This window comes from Delphinapterus leucas, unplaced genomic scaffold (genome assembly GCF_059928025.1).
Source record: "Delphinapterus leucas isolate spDelLeu-1000000601 "Yukka" unplaced genomic scaffold, BTC_Dleu_Yukka2 spDelLeu_asBTCV2_sq69, whole genome shotgun sequence".
Classification (NCBI taxonomy): Eukaryota; Metazoa; Chordata; class Mammalia; order Artiodactyla; family Monodontidae; genus Delphinapterus; species Delphinapterus leucas.
The window spans coordinates 138,128-153,364 of NW_028322278.1; positions in this window are offsets into that span (position 1 = coordinate 138,128).

Sequence of the window (15,237 nt, forward strand, 5' to 3'; positions counted from 1 at the left end):
CTGATCTTGAGTGGCCTTTGGAAAATGACAGGCCAGACGGAAATTTACACAGGCGTCCGGTGATTGCAGAAATGCAGGGTGTCCGGCTAGGTGGGCGCCCGGCCTGTCGTCCCCCGTGGCGGCGTGGTGCGCGTGTTCCTTGTCTCAGGGTTTACGCTTGGGCCCCGCAGCCCAGCTTCCAAAGGGAAAGCGCAGCGGGCGCCTTGGGCCGGCACCTTTGGGGCGCCCTTTCGTGCGCTCGGCTTGCGGGGGACCGGCCTCCAGGCGACCCGGCGGGGAAGCCCGCGCGACCCGGCCCTCGCGCGGGCTCCGTGTGTGTCAGTTTGTGGAAAGTGTGTCGCGCGCGGCCGGGGTCGGGGTCGGGACGCTGGGACCACCTGGGAGCCGATGTAGAGGGATATGATTTCCATTTTCAAGGCGCATTCATCCTGTGCAGGGAGACAGCCTAACATAAAATTTGCCTAACAAAAACTATATTAACAGATGGAAAGACTATCTCCCAGTTGAACAGCGGATGCCTGGGACTCGTTTCATTGCTTTCAAAGTTCCTTTAAAAAAGGTGAGCAAAAGTTAATACCGTATTCTTCCAGAAATCTGAATTCACCATATAGAGCCCTGGCTCTCAACCCCGTCGTACTCCATTTTCCCTTTTTATAGCAAATACTTTTTAATACCTCTTTTACTATCCAGAAATGGGATTCATAGACAAATACAACCAACTTTTGTACTTAATTAAAAAACAAAAAAAAAACAATGCAATGCCCTAACTATAAATAAAGAATAAAGTAATTTATAAGAAAGTAATATGTATCTCAGTATGTAAATGTTTGGGGATGACTATACTAGAAATAAAGAAATAGTCGGTTACTTGTACCATGAATGCAATAAACTGTGGACTTTGATTGATAACGATGTGTCAGTGTTGGTTCATGAATTCTAACAAATGAAGCACACTGGTATGGCATGTTGATAATGGGGAAGGCTGTGTGGGATGAAGGAGAGAGGGTGTAAGTGGGAACTGTGTACATTTTGCTCAGTTTTGCTGTGAATCTCAAACTGCTCTAAAACTAGTCTACTAATGAAGAAAAAAAGTGTGTGTTGCTGACACTTGAATAACCAAAGAGATCAATGGAACAGGGTACATGTATAAGCCAAATACATGAAAGAATATTTAGCAGTGAAAGCCATCCTTCCTATATGTAGATATTCAAGAAGTATTTATTTCTGTGTCTATTTTCAGGCACTCCGCTTGGAGCTGGCAATACAGTGGTAGGCAAAATTGATGTGGTCCCTGCCTTCTGGGAGTTTAGAGTCAGGTTAGGAGACCAACATGAAATAAACAAACATAGAAATAACTATATAGAAGTGAGCTTATTTTCTTCCGTCTAATCTCTCTGGAAGAAAGGATTGTAATATCGCTTGTAAGCTGCAGAGGAGGAAACTTGACTTTGAATCTCATATGTTAGCATCCCAGGGTTTGAATAAATGGATAACATAGTAAAGGATTTTAAACATATGTTCTTCCTTATTTTATTCTTTCTGACAGAGTTTTGAAAAGAATCTTGCTCCAGAAGAACGTTTCTCCCCCTTGGATCTCTTAACAAAATCCAAGGACAGAATGAAGAACTTGGGCTGATTATTGACTTAGCAAATACTCGCCGCTCTTACAAGCCAGAGGTAAATGGAAGGCGTAATTGAAAATGACCTTCTTTCTGATACTGTAATAATTCATAGTAGTTCAGTAGTTATCATCTTATGCTAAGGTGAGTCCTGGCCTTCTCTCGTGGGTTCAAAAAGGGAAGCTAGTGGTTTCCTTAAATACACATTTGTAATTGCTGTTTCAAAATGAGATGAAAGATATGAATTGAACTATAGTATTTGGCAGTAGGCTCTAGATATGCTTCAGAAATTCTATAAGCTTCCATGTTCTACATTTTGAAAATGAAGTAAACTTTTAGTAGTTACAGTAGTATCCTAAAAAGAAAGAAAGGTATGTCCATTATGTCTTTAGCACTTATGTTAAGCAGTTGCCTGAGCATGTTTAAGCATCAGTGTAAAAGACAATTGTTCTCTAAGTTTTATGCTTCCTTTTCCTGATGCCTTCTGATATAGTACAGAAACCCATCTATTCTCTTGGCCCATGTAGGACATTCCAGTGCAAAAGAATTATCCTCCTTCTGACCTGTTCCATGGCCTTGGGAGACAGTAACACCTAATGTCTTTTAATATTTGTAGAGCAGTTTGCCATTTAGAAAGTTCTTTCATATCCATTGACTTAGTTAATCTTCACAGCAATCCTTTGCTCTTGAAGTGGAAGTAGTACTGATATCTCCTACTGAGTGCTTACCCTGCACTAAGCTCAGAGGATAGACAACTACAATTACTAATTTTACAGACGATGAAACTGACTCTCGGAAAAGGAAGAATTGAAATTTCAGCTCTGTTATTGCTTTTTTTTTATTGTGGTAAAATATAGAGAAATCATATTTCTTGTAACCGTTTATAAATATGCAGTTCAGTGGCATTAAGTACAGTCACAGTGCTGTGTAACCATCACCGCTGTCTAGAACCAAAACTTTTTCATCATCCTCAACAAAAACTCTGTAACCATCAAACAGTAACAACCCCATTTTCCCTCCCACCAACCCTTGGTAACCTCTATTCTATTTTCTGTCTCTGTGAATTGGCCTATTCTAGGTACCTCGTGTAAGTGGAATCTGCAGTATTTGTCCTTCTGTGTCTGGCTTATTGCACTAAACGTCGTGTTTTCAAGGTTCATCCATGTTATAGCACGTAACGAAATGCCATTTCTTTTTTGGCTTAGAAAATCCCATTGTGTGTACATAGACCACAGTTTGTTATTCAACGGTTGATTGACACTTGGTTGTTTTCCACCTTGTAGGTATTGTGAATCATGCTGCTGTGATCATTGGTGTACAGATATTTGTTCAAATCCCTGCTTTCAGTTCTGTTAGATGTGCAGCGTAGGTAGTAGCAGAGTTGTTGGATCATAGCCTACTGCCAAATACTAAGCTCTACGCTTAACCTGTGAGAAAGTGCCAAACTGTTTTCTACAGTGTCGTCTTGTTTTTAAACAATTATCACAAATTTTAAGCATATACAAAAGTATAAAACTACTGTGAGTGTTCCTTGTATACCCAGGAACTCATCCAGCTTTCTTATTTACCAACTGATGGCTGTCATGTTTTATCTATACCCCCACCTGTTTCACCCCATTCCGTATTATCTTGAAGCAGCTCCGAGACAACATGTAAATTACACCTGTACGTTTTTGGTACGTGCATTTAAAATATAGGACTTTTATTCCTTAATATCATTTTTTAATATTAAATACCCAGGGAGTGCTCAAATTTGCAGTTGTCTCCTAAACGTCATAAAAAATTGTCTATAAGAATTTTGAATTAGATCCAAATAAGGTCCACACTTTGCCGTGGATTGTTAGGTCTCTGAAGTCTTGTTTAATCTATAGGTTCTCCCTCCATGTCTCTCTCACTTTTTTTTTCCTCCTTGAATTTTGTTTTTAAAGAAACCAGGTAATTTGTCCCATCTAGATGCCGATGATTACATTCCATGTGTTGGTAACATATTCTTCAGTCCTTTTATTTCCTGTAAATCGGTAGTCGATCTGAATGAAGCTTGCATGTTTTGTTTTGGCAAGACAGTTTCATGGGTGATGATGTGTTCTTCCATGGAGACGTATATAGTTGTGTCTTTCTGTGGTATTAGCAGTCACTGATGATTCATGCCTACATCCATTAATTCAGTTGAGGCTTCAAAGAATGGTGGATTCTGTTGTTCTTTTTTTCACTTATTAGCTGGGTATATTTGTACGAGGAGAAGATTCCCCTCATCAGCTGTTTGGTTGCTCAGTTGTAGAGGCATGATTCTCTTCTTTTATTTAACAGTTTTCAAAATAATGAGTTGATTCACAAATATCCTCCAGTGTTGACCAGTTTTGTAAAATTTCATTTATTCCTATCACCGTGGACTCCGTTACAGTTATTATTCTAACTGAGGCCCTATCTTTGGCCAGTTGGAGCTTCTCGGTGACTCCTGAGTCCTTTGGACATGACATCAGTTGTTTCTAGACTTTTTCAGTGGTCAGAGCTAGGAAATATGTACGTTTGTTTTTAATATTTTTAAAATATGTCATAGGTTCCTACTGCTACTTTCCATTTAAATTCAGAACTAGAGAATTTTCACTTATCCTTTTCTGTCTTCTATTGATAGTCTACTTTCTCCCACCTCAAGAATACCAGTTCTCAACAATGCCTGAAATTGCCTCTGTTTCCTAATTCGAATCCAAGTTCTTCTGACTCTATTCTACTACTCTCCTTAAATCACAGCCGCTTTATGGCCCTTGAAATGTAAGATAGAACATAAATGTAGGCAGAACTGTTTATATCATTTTGAGTTACATGTGCATTCATTCACATAGATTTGCTTTTCCTTTTGCATGCCTGGTAACTGTCCGTTCTGCAGTTTGAATGAAAATCAAGTGATAATTACTGGTTAAAGCAGCTTTGGAAAAAATGGCTCTCATCAGAATGACTGACATACAAAGTTTAATGTACTCTCCTGGTTTATATTCTGCCTTCTCTAATTAATTTTTTATTCTTTCCCTACAAAGGAAATAATACATATTTTCATGGTTTTGCCTTATAGGACTTACCAGAAACTCTTCCTTATTTAAAAATGTGTACAATTGGGCATCAGGTGTCAGATGACGACACTAGTTTTAAATTCCAGTGTGCTGTTAATGGGTTTCTGAAAGAACATAAAGATAACGGTGAGTTGCTTTTGTGTTTGTTTTTGTTTTTCCTTTACCTGAACTTTGGTATGCATTTTGAGTGGGGTTGGGGATTTTTAACATTTTTAATAGTTCTGACATTCGTGTCAAGTTGTGTTTGGTAACATTAAGGTGGAAATGTCAGATGGTGCTACTAGAGTACGGTGTTTTTCCTGTTTATGGTCACAAACAATTTAGTTGAGTTTGGAAAGTGATCTTTGTGAGAAATATGAACTGAGCTAGCTTACTTATCTCTTTTTTAAAAATTTGAATGGAAAATACATAAAAACATAAAAATGTTCTTTTGTCCTGTTTATTGGTTGAGAGGTGGAAGAAAAGGTTTAGACTCTCAGGTTCTTAGCGTACATAAAAGAGAAAACAAAAAGCAAAGGTTCAGAGTGAGACAGATCCCTAGAAGCAAAACAAAACAGAGTGGACCAGGTAGAGTGGCTTCCTCATCATATATGTGTTTAAGATATTTTTGCTGCTTTTACCCTTCGGGTGCAAGTGAGGAAGAACACTACCACCTCTTACTCTTATCTTCAGACAGGAAGAACTTAAAAGGCTGGTGTTTTCTTGTTTCCGCTTTAAGATCTACTCTGTTGATAGTAGGTGTTAATAGCGTGTGAATTTTAAGGATCCACTTGCCTTTTTCTAGCATCTAACTATCAGAAGGAACATGGTGTTCGCCATGTTTTAAGACTGAGGAATCTTTTGTCTTTGGAACACCACTGACGCCCATGTGAAAGTGTTCATTTTGTCCTCTTTCTAAATTTAGCCTGAGGAGTGTGCACTTTATTAAATCAATGTAACAGACAGTAAATATTCCGTGTATATATAAAATGATGCACGTATATACATAAAACAGGGAGTAGGGGAGAGGGAATAGAGATGGAGGTGGGAAGATAGGGGATAGGAGGCGAGAGAGAGAGGGAGAGACTGGAATTTCAAGATAAATGTTCATTCTATAACCTGGTTGCTTAATGCAGGTACTAGCTCTTAAATATCTTCAGCCCTATTCACAGATCTTCCGTGTACTTTAGCTTTAAAACTTGAGAGGCTTGGCCTGTCCTGTGATAACCAGGGTGTCTAGAAAGGAGGCAAATTATCTGATGTGTTTAAACTGTAGTCACAGAAATGTTACCTCTTAAGACGTTAGGGCGCAGCTGCCGGCCTACTCACTTCCTCCAGGCTCCTTTGTGTGTGTTCTGTCTGTTCCGCGTGGGCTAGAAGATCCTTACAAGTGCATGAGAACACGTTTGTAAACCTTGATTGTTCACATGTTATACCAAGTGTACTCCATTGCATATGCTGACTCCTCTGTGGGTCTTCTGCATGCAGTGGGCTAACTTCACCATGCTGTCTGCCATTGCAGTCTCAGGACCTTAGTTATGATCCATTGGTGACTTCCTCTGCTGTAAGGCCCTCCCACAGATGCCAGGCTCACTGATAATGAGGAGGAGACTATACTACGCACTCCCTAGAATGGGTAGAGACTCAGAAAATGAATTGTTTCAGTAAACACCGAGAGCCTTATAGGTTTGTTGTTAGGGCACGGGGATACAGAGGTGAGTAGAAGTCTTTGTTCAGTAGCGACTTCCAGTTGTCTAGGAAGAGAAACATGTAGTGAGTCTAAGTGGGTTAATTATGATAAAAGAATCAAGTGCAGCAGGAATATAGAGGAGAAATTGAGGAAGGCCTGACTGAGGAGACAGCGTTTGAGCTGGGCTTGGGGGAAGAGGATTTTGCCGGAATGAGGAAAGGACAGCCCAGGTATTGGGGACAGGTACAAAAGGCCCAGGGCTTGAACTTGTGCTCTGGAGGGGCAGCCTCTGGTGTGACTAGAGGGTAGTGTGAAAGGGCAAAGAAGTCATACATTCATTTTCAGCAAATATTTGTATAACACCTTCTAAGTTGAAGGCACTGTTCTAGGAAGTAGGAAGAGAACAAAGCTCTTGCCCTTACGTACTTTCCATTCTAGTGGGGGAGAGAGATGAATAAATAAGTCAATATGTGGAGTGTCAAGCGGTGGTAAATGCTTTGGAGAATAACAAAAGAAGATGAAGAGGTGAGGGAATGTGGTAGGTGATCAGGGAAGTCCCCTCTATTAAGATGTCGATTGAGCAGAGCCTTGCAGTGAGAAACAAGCCATTGGATATCTGGGAGAGTGGAGATGGGGTGGGAGGGTGTGTTCTGGGAGAGTGGAGATGGGGTGGGAGGGTGTGTTCTGAAGCAGAAGGAATAGTAGGTGCAAAGTCCCTGAGGCACGCCTGTGCTTGGCATGTTTGAGGAATAGTAAGGAAGCCAGTGTGGCTGGACAGGGGAAAGTGAGTGAGGGCAGGGCAGTAGAGAATGAGATCAGGGGAGGCTGGCAGGGCAAAGGAGGGAGGTGGATGATGTAGGTCCTTGTAAGTCATAGTTTGAACTTATAATTCAGTTGGAGAGACAGACTGATATTTGTTTATAAAGAGTTCTCAATGCTGTGCTAACAACCTGGGCTGTATTCTGTGCTAAGTGAAGATGTTCAAGCGACAGAGCAATCCAGCCAAGTTTATATTTTAGAAAGATAACAGCGTCACTATCCAAGACACATTGTAGACTAGGTATGTAGTACGTGTATAGTGTGCTGCTCTTCTATAAACTACAGGATACCTGTTACGTACAAATACTTACATACAAGATACAAGTGTGAATGTAAGCACTTGGGAAATATCTGAAAGAACCACACAAGAAACTGGGAGAGTCGGACAACTTTCCATGTCCCGTATGATTGGAATGCTGAAGGGTACACACACGAACTAATGGACGTGTGCTCCCAGCCTCCGGCTAAGGAGGGAAATTGCAGGCATCAGAATCCTCTTTACCGATCAAGCGCGTTAATCCGCCTGCGTGATGACAGTCATCTCGACACGCCACGCGGTGGCGCATGCGCGGTAGAAGGAGGTCCGCGAGCTGCGTGGGCTTGTGCCTAGGCGCCTGTGGTTCGTGGCCTTGTGCTGGCACCGGGGATGCCGGGTTGGCGACTTTGGCACTCCTGGCGGGGGTGACATGAGCCAGTTCGTCGGCCACGAGGAAGGGCGGAAAGCACATCCCGGAAAGGTAATGCGCCTTGGCCCCTGGGCGTTGCCGGTGGAGCTCGGAGCCCCTGGGCCTGGGCTTCCGTCTCTTGTGCTGTCGCCTGTCACAGTGGCCCCCGGCGCTGTGCTAGGGGGTGCTGGTCGTCTCGCGGCTCAGTTCATAGTAGCTGAAAGGGACAGTGTGTGATGTTCTGATTTCTCCCCATCGTTTTAAAAGGGAGGCTCTGGCCATTGCTCCTTGGGTAAAATGCAGCGGGACTGCTTTTTAAGATGGGACTGTCAGTGTTGGGGACCCTCCTTAATTACCAGGATGGAATCCCCTTCAGTTCCTCAAGCTGTGTTGTTTAGGCACAGAAAATGTGAGTAATAGGCACTGGAACTAAGTTTGAGTGAAAAAACGCACCGGTACCGCCGAGTTTTCCATCGAGACAGTTGATCCGTGTTGTCTCTTGGAATTATAAAGGGCGTACTGTTGCTTCCTAACCAGTGTCCTTTGAGAGCTCTACCTCTGTACGTTCAAATGATGAATTTTGAGGCTTTGCTCATACGTGGAGTAAACCCTTAAATTCCCTAAGACCTTCCTTTCCTCCGTCTCATACCCCATTAAGCCCGCTTCAGTTTATCTCCTGAATTTCTTCTGAATCTGTCAACTCGTCCTCAACATCCTAATACTGAACTTGCCTGTCTGTTGCAGTGAGGTCCTAACTAGTGTCCATATATCTTGTTTCCTTCCAATCCATTCTTCACACAAGAAACCTTAGAAGCAAGCTGGGACATTGCTCATAAACATGGCTCAAAAACATTGTTTTGAGAATAGAAAACAAACTGTTGGCCTTTAACACTCTGCGTGGTCTAGAATCCTGTCTGCTTCTCTGCTACGTGGACTCCAGCTTGGTGCCTCTCCAACTTTAATATGGGTATGCCTCTCCTGTGGATCTTGTTAAATGCAGGCTGTAATTCAGTAGTTCTGGGTGGGGCCTGGATTCTGTGTTTCTAACGAGCTCCTAGGTGACGGTGACCCTGAGAGCAAGGGTCCAGCTCCTGCCTTTCTCCCTTCTTTCTGGAAGAGCAGGACGTCTGCCCCCCCGGGAGGAGAAAACATCTGCAACGTGACTACTAGCAACCAGCTTCCCTCACAGGCAAGGGACCTTTACCACTGCTCCCTACCATTTTGTCTGAGGCGCAGCAAGCCAAAACACTGACATGCTGAGGTTTGCAGCAAAGAGGAGGTTTATTCACAAGGCAGCCAAGCGAGGAAGTGACGTGACAATAGCTCTCAAATCCGCCTCCCCAAAGGCAAGGGGCTTGGGGTATCTATGGGATAAAGAATAAAGAAGCAGGGCAGTATGAGGCCTGGGGAGCATGAGGAAAGGTGATTGGGTAAAGGTGTGCTCCTCATTGTCCTGAGCTGGCGTAACTAGGCTGCGGGGCTCAGCACATTCTCAGGCTGTAGTTTTCGGCCCTCTGATGGCAGGAGGTCAAAAGGCACTGGGCCAGGTGGAAGATCGGTGGTCCTCTCCAGTCTTAACCAGCTCAGCCTAACTAGACACAGCTGATTCCAAGTTCCTGGACAATACCCGGGGCAAACATCTTATTGCTTATGCTACGTGCTATTTGGAGGACGTGCAAGTGTTCAAGCTACCTTGAGGAGTGAAGACAGGATTTGACTAATCCTTACACATGGTTTCACCTCCAGATGAGCAGAAGAGGCCTGTAGGCTGAATCTGGCTCCTGGCACCTGGAATTGGAGGCAGATGGTTTAAAAACAGGCTCTCCCGCCCTCTGTGTTATCTTAGGTAGATAGACTATTGAACCTTCCTGTGCCTGTTTCTCCACCAGCAGCATGGGGACACTCAGAGTCCCTCTCTTGGGGGCTGTTATGGGGGTTCAGTGAGCTATAGATGCATGCACAGGCACACGGGAGACACCCAGTGTGTGTTAGCTTCATGCTTACTTTTTATTAGGAGACCAGTATTGTTAGAAGATTTCTGGTTTGGACAACAGATTAGATAGGTGGTCATTACTATAGTTTATGCAACAGCAATTCACATTACCATTTGCAAAAAAGCAGTTGGTTGTCCAACGGGGATTATAAACATCCATTTACCATGAGCTACTGAACAGATACTTTACAGAGTAACTACTTCAAGTACTATTTAAGATCAATTCTCTATGTTGTCTTAAGCAGTTGTTAACCCCCAATTTCGTGAATAGTACCAAGTAAGTCACTTGAACATCAGCTAGAGCAATCTGTTATCACTTAGCAAGCCTAAAGCTATAGTTCAACAATTTTATTTACTGTTCTATGACAAAAATGACTCTCAACAGCTATGCCCTGGATAAGTAATCAGCTAAAGCTAGTTTGACTGACCAAATCTGATTTACTGAGTGAATAAGCCAGTTGATTTAGAAAGGTCTAATGCATATTTCTCATCCATTCAGCATTCAACTGTTTCCCATGCCTAAAATGTCTTTTTTCCCATTCGTACATATCCAGATTCCTACTTCTGTGCCGTAGGGCTTGGCTGAACTACAACTGCCTTTAGTGACACTTTTCTCACCTGCACAATTGGAGATAATTTTAGTCTCCTCAAGACTCCCACGGGGTTACCTCTGTTGTGACACTTGACGATTTGGTGGCATATTTTACTTTATTTTATTTTAAATAGCCTTCCATTACTCCGTGCACATCAAACGGTAAATGCTTTCTCCTAGTAAACGTGTATAACGATTTTCTGAACTCTTCTGCTCTGGGCAAGATTCATAAATACACCAGGCAAACATAGTGAAAGAGGAGACAGTACTTGTGTTATATTCAGTTGGGTCTTGATACCTAAGTGTGACTCTTAACCAAGGATTATGCAGTAATTAAGGACACAGGTTAAAGTTGTTTAGAGTGTGTCCTAAAGTCTCCCTGGCAGAATTTAAATCTCTCCTCTGGAAATTGTAGACCTGAGACAAATTACTTCCCTAAACTTCATTTCCTACATCTGAGAAAGCTAATAGTATCTACCTTGTAGTAGACTGAATAGTACCATTGCCCCCAAATGTCCACCTTCTAATCCCCAGAACCTATGAATGTCACCTTAAATGGCAGAAGGGACTTTGCCAATGGGATGAAAGTAAGGGTTTTGAGATGGGGAGATTCTTCTGGACTACCTGGATGGACCCAGATGTAACCACTGGTGTTCTCGTAAGAGAGAGGCAGAGGGAGTGTTTACTCCAGAGAGAATGTGATGATGAAGTTGGGGTTGGATTGATGTGGCCGGAAGTCAAGGAATGCTGTCAAGGAAACAGATTCTCCCTTAGAGCCTCTAGAAGGTGGATGGACGGCCTTGTCAACTCCTGGTTCCAGCCCAGGGAAACTGGTTTTGGACCTCTGTCTTCCAGAACCATAAGAGAATGAGTGTGTTTTGTTTTACGCAAGCTCATTGGTAGTCATTTGTTACAGCAGCCATAGGGAACTAATGCGTACCTCATAGGAACTATTTCTCCAATTAAAATGTGTGACTGGAAACACACTTGGTGGCATGTCTGACACACGGTAGGTATGCTACTGTGGGTAGTTCTTGGCAAGTAAAGCCTTGGTTTTTGAGGAATCATCAAAACCAGTACAATGGTTGCCATGTTTCTCCTTGTTCATCCTGGTGACAAACCTGTAGAGAGAGCTCCATCCTTTCCCACAGGACGCCCACCCCTAGTACTTACAGGGAAGAGGTTATGTCTCACTTCAGGCACCTTCCTCTTTCCCTTTCTACTTTTTGTTTCATTAATCTTCATCCAGCTGGCCTTTCTAAGTTAAAAAAACAAAACAAAACAAAACCATTTCTCAATGGATTCAGATACTACCCCAAGTTAATATTCCAGCCATGTTCTTGTTCTTCTGGGTCTCACCACCAGAAATTTCTGAGCTGAAATCCTCTCTAGTTTCTAGGATCAGTCACTTTCTAATTTCTCCCTTCTCAAGTTCAGAGTCTTGTCAGTTTAGTCCCTTCCCAAACCACAACATCTATTAAGGTGACACAGCAAAGTGATGAAAGTCTAGACGGTCTGGTTTTCATCCTGGGTTTCTGCCCGCTACTTACTGTGTGGCATTAGGCAAGCTATTCAACCCCCCTGGGCCTCAGTTTCCCCCCAAAAAGGTGAATATTATGAACATTACCTACCTATAGGGTTGCCATTATGAGGATTAAGTGAGTTAATATTTGCTAAGCACTTAGAATATTACTTGTTATAGTCTAAGCACTACAGTTGTGCTTGTTAATAATAATAAATGCAATTCCAAGCGTATAACTTACTCAACTTTCTGTCATAACTTTGAAGTGTTGGTCTATCTGTTGGCCAGCGTTGCAGGGAAATGAGTCGAGGCATGGGCTGAGGCATTGCTACCAGTGCGTGGTGTGTTCCCAGAACTAGGAACAGCCGTGTGAAATAGGTAGTGGTTCTACTTGGAGACGGGGCAGACTGGAAAATGACAGCCCTGGAGGTGTGTCCATAGGTTTGGTGTCAGAGCTGCTGCCTGCTGAAGCACTGATGCCGGCCTAAGCCGTAAATGGGGGGGGCGCTGGGGAAAACAGGGGCAGAATGGAAAGGGAAAATAGGGGAAGAACGGAAAAAGATAGCCTAGGGAGGAGGTGTGGTGTCCATAGCTTCGGGGTCAGAGGTGCTGCCTGCTGCAGCACCGATGACACCCGAAGCCGTAGATGGGGGGCTGGGGAAAAGAGGGGCAGAATGGAAAGGGAAAACAGGGGCAGAACGGAAAACGAAAGCCCGGGAAGGTGGTGTGGTGTCCATAGCTTCGGGGTCAGAGGTGCTGCCGGGAGCAGCACCAATGACACCCGAAGCCGTAGATGGGGTGCTGGGGAAAAGAGGGGCAGAATGGAAAGGGACAACAGGGGCAGAACGGAAAACGAAAGCCCGGGAAGGTGGTGTGGTGTCCATAGCTTCGGGGTCAGAGGTGCTGCCGGGAGCAGCACCAATGACACCCGAAGCCGTAGATGGGGTGCTGGGGAAAAGAGGGGCAGAATGGAAAGGGACAACAGGGGCAGAACGGAAAACGAAAGCCCGGGAAGGTGGTGTGGTGTCCATAGCTTCGGGGTCAGAGGTGCTGCCGGGAGCAGCACCAATGACACCCGAAGCCGTAAATGGGGTGCTGGGGAAAAGAGGGGCAGAATGGAAAGGGAAAACAGGGGCAGAACGGAAAACGAAAGCCCGGGAAGGTGGTGTGGTGTCCATAGCTTCGGGGTCAGAGGTGCTGCCGGGAGCAGCACCAATGACACCCGAAGCCGTAAATGGGGTGCTGGGGAAAAGAGGGGCAGAATGGAAAGGGACAACAGGGGCAGAACGGAAAACGAAAGCCCGGGAAGGTGGTGTGGTGTCCATAGCTTCGGGGTCAGAGGTGCTGCCTGCTGCAGCACCGATGACACCCGAAGCCGTAGATGGGGTGCTGGGGAAAAGAGGGGCAGAATGGAAAGGGACAACAGGGGCAGAACGGAAAACGAAAGCCCGGGAAGGTGGTGTGGTGTCCATAGCTTCGGGGTCAGAGGTGCTGCCTGCTGCAGCACCGATGACACCCGAAGCCGTAGATGGGGTGCTGGGGAAAAGAGGGGCAGAATGGAAAGGGAAAACAGGGGCAGAACGGAAAACGATAGCCTGGGAAGGAGGTGTGGTGTCCATCGCTTTGGGGTGAGATGGGCTGCCTGGCTGATCTGAGAAAAGCGAGTGAAAGTGGGAGAGCTTCTCCCTAGCTGCTAACTCTTCTCAAGGTCTAGCACGCACTGAACACTGGCCTGCCGGCTCAGCCTGGGTGTTGCCATTGCATTGTACGTGTCACAGAGCAAGGGCGGGCGGGTCAGGGGGTGGGCTGGGGGCCCCACACAAGCCCAGCCCCTGGAGAAACCCGGCCCGAGGGCAAAGAGCCCGAGCCCTTCTGGACTTTGTAGCGGCTGGGACTTGTCGCTGTGGGTGGCAGGTGTTTGGCACCGGATGGGCCACCATGCGGAGACTGTTGGGGACTGTGGAAGCCTTGTCCTCCAGAGCTCACGCTGCCTGGGCACCGGCTCTGCAGACCCCTCAGCCCTGGGTATGTATCGGCCAGCCCTTCCCCGCAACGGGGCCCAGAGGCCAGAGCCTGCCCAGAGCTGAGTGCAGGAGGCACCCAGAGCTTGCCAGGCTGTGGCCCGCCTCCTCCGTGGACCTCCCCAGCTTGTCCGCGAGCCCTGGAGACAGGAGCAGGAGCGCCTTCTCCAGGGCTGCTGAGCTGCCAGCATCACCGTGAGCCAGGCGGTGAAGGTTTCTGAGCAGGGGATGCAGAGCCCTGACCCGACTGGATGCTGCACCCCACGATGTCCCTTCCTGGCAGGTAGGTTCTTTCTTCACTTGTTTTTCGAAATTTGGTAAAAGAACATTTCAACCTTCGACTGTTCTTCAGGGTATACAGATGGTAGTGGCTTAGCCGGGATTCGAAGCAAGCCTGTGTGATTCCAGAGCTCGTGCTCTGGACTCTGGCGCCTCCTTATCATATATGCTTCATGTGTTACTTTTTCTTTTGTTTCTTGAAGTCCTTATGATACTTAGCCCTAAGTGCCATACCTGTAATGAACACATCCACTGCCCTGTAGGAGGTGTTCCTTTGTTCAACGCGTGAATTGGTCATCCACCACACTGGGTTCTAATCTCAGAAGATAGGTCAGGGACCACCAGTTGTCAGCATAGCACCATCCCACATTTCTAATTGAGGCTTGGAGCCTAGATTTTTCCCTTTGGTCTAGTTTGAAGGATCCAGGTAGGTAAAGCTTATATTCTAGATAAATCATGGGCTATCCTGAAAGGAATTCATCAATGAATTATTCTGTATGGATTAGAAGCCAGTTTCTCTGGCCTTCCTGGAGTATATCCAGTAAGGCATCTCATTCATGTCTAGAAAGCAAATATATCATTTATTGCAACTTCAGCGTGGAGCGATGTATTGGTTTAAAATAAAGTACGAGCAACACAATTTGGTCATTGTGAGTATGCCGGCTGGGTCCACTCTTTACTACACATATGTAACTCTAGAGCTTCTTATGCCCCATAGAGGAGACATACTCTTGTGTGTCTAGGACAAGGGAAACATGTGTTGTTATTCAGGAGCTGGAAGCTACAGCATGACAGGAAAGAATTGAAAAATCCTGGTCTTGGTCTACACGTCACTTTACCTTGTCCGAATCTTGTTTCTTTGGCTTGCTTCATTGGAGTGTTTTCTCTCTCCTGGGACTGACATTGTGTGTTCTGTATCAGGCATGTGACATGTAGAAGTTTCAGAACCCAGAATCATATAGATCAGTAAAAATCTATATATTTTTGTTTAAA